The sequence below is a fragment of the Hypomesus nipponensis genome, chromosome 7 (assembly GCF_054491055.1).
Source record: "Hypomesus nipponensis isolate SF chromosome 7, ASM5449105v1, whole genome shotgun sequence".
Taxonomy (NCBI): Eukaryota; Metazoa; Chordata; class Actinopteri; order Osmeriformes; family Osmeridae; genus Hypomesus; species Hypomesus nipponensis.
Genome location: NC_140367.1, coordinates 3,269,612 through 3,275,000, shown reverse-complemented (window position 1 = coordinate 3,275,000; position 5,389 = coordinate 3,269,612). Strand labels below are relative to the sequence as shown.

General features: G+C 42.1%; 1 protein-coding gene across 2 annotated transcripts in view; it reads right to left on the bottom strand.

Annotated features, from left to right (window-relative positions):
- Window positions 1-1,322, bottom strand: part of adipor2 (adiponectin receptor 2) — a 20,931-nt gene extending 19,609 nt beyond the window's left edge. Inside the window, exon 1 of one of the 2 annotated variants that reach the window (XM_084701076.1) lies at window positions 1,174-1,322. The gene's annotated coding sequence lies outside the window, so the exon portion shown is untranslated. The remainder of the gene's footprint in view (window positions 1-1,173) is intronic. The other variant, XM_084701078.1, reaches the window with a different exon arrangement.
- Window positions 1,323-5,389: the final 4,067 nt, after the last annotated feature.

Here is a 5,389-nt window from a genome sequence, read left to right as displayed (position 1 = left end):
CTATCTATAGACCACTAACCATGACTGGAAGCGTTCAGATGACAAACACTGCTTACTCAAGACAGACAATATTTATGACACGGTACACAAGGCTTGTCTGCAGGATGTGATTTTCATCGTTGTCCCAGAAAAGCTCGGTAATTACATGCAATATGACACATTAAAGGACTGCGCAGATAACAAAACGCACTCAACCTAACACACAATTATTTTGTGTTTTGTGTTTCAAGATGTTATAAACAAGACGTTATATTTTTCACTATTTCTGGAAGCTTTGTTCAACATAAGTGTCATGTGTAACTGCGTAGTTGATTCCCACAGAGGTTAATGAACTTGAGGATACTTATCTTGCAAGTTACATTGAGTTGGCTCCTATTGGCTGCTGAAGTTACCTAGCTCGCGTTTAGTTAAAGTTACTCTGTTTTTTAATTTACATTTTGATGTGAATGTGCAATTCTATAAGAAAGCAATAGCCATATTATCTAGCTAGCTAGCAGGGTCCGCCACTGTAGATAGAAAAGATAGAAACTGATCTGGTCTGTAACAAAACACAGGCGAGCCAGACAAAGAAATCACCAGTCAAGCTTTCAGACATCATGTTAACTGCGCAGATTGTTTAGTACAACCATGAAATGAGGTCATAGTATAATAGTATGTGCGTCAATGTCCGTTTTAACATATTCAAATAGTATGACAAAGCTTAAATTGGACACTATAGTTTGTTTACAAGCTAACAACACTGGCTCGCCTGCAAAGCACTGGGAGAGAGAGGAGCGTCGTCACTGCAAACAGCCAGGGGCATTACTCCACTTTTCAAACAGACAGCTTGACAGACCAGATCCAAAACACAATATTCAAGTCTACTACTGATCTAGTTAACTACCGAGGAGGTTATCCCAATTCATCTTTCTTGCCCCGAACACTGAACCAAGCTACACACACTGCCAGACACCCAGCTAGCTAGCTAGTAGTGTCAGACGTGTTGTTGTGGTACCGACTAGAATGAGCTGGATAGCAAGCTAGCTGGTGCTCCGCTCCTACTATGTAAGCTAGCTGGCTAGCTCTGAACAAGGGATGGTGTGAGTCACTAAAAAGTATAGACAAAATACCATACAAAACAGACCCCGAAGTATCTGACACACATACGAGAATGGACGACATGCCATTTCCTACCTTGTCGTAAGGCACAGAATCGCAGTCCTCTGTATTCTGGATTGTTGTAAAATAGTTGTCACGTCTCCTATTGCTCTACGTATTCGAACGCTTTCGTATCATAGCAAATGCGAATCTGAAAAGCAGTCTGGACTGGACTGGAGTGTCGTGGCTTGCATTTTATGTGACGCACCTCGCATGAGCGGACGAAAACCAATCAAAACAGAAGTAGGAAGATACTTCAGTGACAGGCATGATGGGATATGTAGTTTCATTGTAGGTTGTTTTCGTAAGTTGCTACACACGTTTTCACTCATTCAAGATAGTTCAACAGGTATGTAGAAAACGATTTCACTTTTTTTGTCCCAATTTAGTGTTGCATTTTATTATATGTGCAATTAAATGTAGTAATGTATTTAATTTAACGGTAAACACAGCATTGGCAAACACTAGAATTATCTAAGAATTACCCTGGATGATCTCACATAGATATCTTATTGACTCACACTCATTATCATTATCATGGTGCCTGGCAGTGTCATCTACACACACACACACACACACACACACACACACACACACACACACACACACACACACAGGCACACCCAGTAGAGGACAATTACAAGTGTGGGTGGCGCAAGTCTCAATTGTTGTAATGTACATTACCAATACAGAACAAACTTTACTTTGGCCGGTCCAATGTGGAAACACTTTGGATATTTGGATTTCAAGCCAGGACTCATTTAGATAACCTTTGGCACGGCTTACCAAACCACAGCCCTATTACAGAATTTTTTGGCATAGTTACTAAAACAGGAGTTTCCTATAAATGTTCAACTCATTTGGCTTCTTAGTGTGGGACAAATGTGCCTCATTGAGCAGAGTTAATGGTCCTTGCTGGAGCTTCCAGGGAGTTTAGGACCTGGGAGCCTGCGGAGGACTGAGGAGAAGCAGGTAGATGGAACACACACCTCCCTCCCCACCTGCTCAGGGCTAGGGAAGTCACGGCTGACAGCTGACGGATGGCCGCAGGGGTCATGTATGCGGGCGAGGCCCACCTGTCGGTACCTGTGTGTTCTGGATGGCATCCAGCAACAGAATACTCTCTGGAGGCTCCCACACACTGCAGACAGACTATGGGGTCATCTCCCAACAGTAGCTATAGTGGAGCTATTAAAGAGTTATAAAAGGTTGTGGTGCATAGAGATAAGCCCAGAAATAGAGTGATACTCAGAAATATTAGTATTATAATTGTTTTTATTTCTTTATTTACTACAACTCAAACCTCATTTAAACCTTTAACTTTAACTACATATGAAACCATCATGGGATCAATGTTATACTTTCAACTGACTTTGACCTGGTCAGGTGCTATTTGTGTCAATAAATTGGGCAATGTTTGGAGTTTCTCATTGATCTGTTGAATATACCATAGTATTCTGACACAATCTTTCTTTTGATTGTATAGCGCTAGCGTTTAGCAATAACATCTTGTCAGAAAGATCTGCTGATTGTGTGTTTGTGGGATGGTGGAAACTGGAACATCAGCAGTAAAATGTGATTGTAGGTTTGAACCATAGAAGAAGGGTGTGGACCAGGAGGATTAGGTACCTGTTAACAGGGAGTTGTTGAACGTCCATAACAAGTACTCACAGGTATCGCCATGTGAACGAGCGCATAAATAGACAAAGCAGGGCAGGGAACGACGGTTAGAGAGTTCCGATCCTCCCGTGGGTTACTCCCTGTGCCCATTCAGCATTCTCAGACTGCAAGGTACTGGAGCGGTGGCACGAGCTGTCCTTTGTTCTGTCCGTATAGCAGAAGTCGTTCAGAGTCAGGCCTTCATGACTTAGTTCTGCAACCTGAGCCCAAGTGGCCCTCTTGGATAACGAGGACGCACTCTAGAAGGCTCGTGCTTCAGTGAGCATCAGGGTTACATGCTACACCGAACGAGTCATCATCACCTGAAGATGTCTTGATTCTGTGATTAACATTTTGTAACTTTCCATTTAACGAATTTGACTACTTTACTGTTTCAGCCAGATGGTATTTAGTACATTTACAGTTTAGGTTGGAATAACTCAGATCAAACATGCAGAAACGAGTTGAGTAATAGCAGTGCTGTAGCAGTGTACACATGTGTCATGGTAACCATTACAGTAAGCAGTCCTAATGGATTAGCTGACAGGTTGCCTGCTGTTCCTTACAGCACACTGTTTCCTAATCACTGTCATAATCCAACAACAACAACAAGTTCTGGAAAGGGCTTTAGACTGACTGTGTTCAGGCTTGAAGAGCCTAGGCACCTGGTTGACAGCTTCTATACAGAACTTTTCTAAGACGGTACAAAACGCATTCGAACCCTACAGCACGTGGTGGATAACAAAACTCACGAACAAAGTACAGTATGTCATTCTTACAGTTCCCTGAAATGGGTTGAAATAACATTTAAAATCATGTTTACCCGTTGTGTTTCCAGTAAAACTCATTAGCCTGGAGGTTCATGCGCTATCTCTGGCATCATTGAACAAATGGTAAGTTTAGACTCTGGGTCTTGCCAACCTGCAGGTCAAAGGCGCCAAATGTCTACCTTCTTATCTCTGTGATGTGCACTTTAGTCTAGCGGTACATGTTTGGGTATCCACGTTAACGGCCGCCGGTTTGAATTTCCCACCTGATGAAGCTGCATGACTGCAGGCGATCTTCCGTTAGTGGCAGAGAGACGTTGGCAGAGTCAATAGAGACACCAGAGACTATAATCACCACTATTACTGGTTTAATATGACTGTGTGGAAGAGGAAACAATACACATTACGATCAATAAGACAACAGACACTCAGATATGATTGACAAACACACAGACAGTCTGGAGGGTGTCAGTTGTGTCACTGGTGTATAAAGGGCAGCTATTTACACGTGTGGTTATTTTCCACAACACTTATGACAAAAGCTGGTCTGTCATTGGTCGAGCAGGGGGAAGGTGGCTGCGATTGGACATTCCACATGCAGGACGACGACAAAAGCCTCAAGGTTGAACGAGTATGAACTCTCTTATACAAAATGAAAAACAATTAATAAAATATACTTCTGATCAACTATTTCATATATATATCCTACAATAACCTGCAGTCCTTTTAATTTTCCTCTCATTTTGTTAGTTTGTTTTTACACGGCTACACACACACACAGATTCAGTACTCAAAACATTCTTTACAACTGCAGTCATGTTAATTAGGTTTTGACATTGCCTGGTGGTTGTAGGGTATTGGTTCAAATTGCAGCATGCCTCCTTATCTCGTGAACAGGGCAGTAATAACTCTTGCTGTAATATAATTACTACCCTAGAGATAAAACAGAAAAACATGGCTGACATTGTATTACAGTCAGTGGTCGACACTGTAACCAGGCACTACCTTAGCAACCGTAACATTCTGGAATAGATGATGTCCCTGGTGTAGAAGGTAATATGACTGATTTATGTATTGTTATTTAATATGCATTATTTACTGATTTATTGTGTTTAGAGGGACTCCTCGTGTATCATATGGCAAATTTATGAACTCCCGACTCTTTAATTCCAGCTGTATTTCAGTTCACCAGGCCCAAGCAAGGGTCCCTCCCTATCAATACTCCTCCTCTTCCAGTCACCTATCAATACTCCTGACGTCCAGGATCGCACCAATCCTGACCCCTGACCCCGTTCCTCTCTGTGGGGTGAGTCTGAATTGTGATGTCACTTCCGGGTGAGAGGTCAGCATCATATCAGGATGAATGGGTTGAGTGAGAACATGCATGCGTGTGTTGTCCTGTGGCACCAGAGTCCACAGAGGGTAGAGTGTGTCCGAGGAGGAGGAGTGGAGGAGGATTCATTGCAGTTCTTTAGGACACAACAACTTTCCTTTTTTATCTCCTTCCTCTTTATCTCTCTCTCCGTCTTTCAGTACACTCTCAGGGGAGAGATTATGAAGTTCAACAACTGCAATCTGCCCCTTTCCCCTGACAGCTAATCAGAGGGCTGTAGTGAACTGTAGTGAAGGGAGAGAATGATGCTAACCTGACAATCGACAAACAGTAAAGAAAATCCTTATGGGTTGTCCTTCTTGTCAGTCCACCATTATGGCGCATGGATCATAAATTATTGCAATGTTTACGTATTTTCTTTTACTTAATTATATATTTCATTTCTTTATTATTTATTATTGTCTCATTTCTCTGTTCTTCTCTTTTCCTCCCT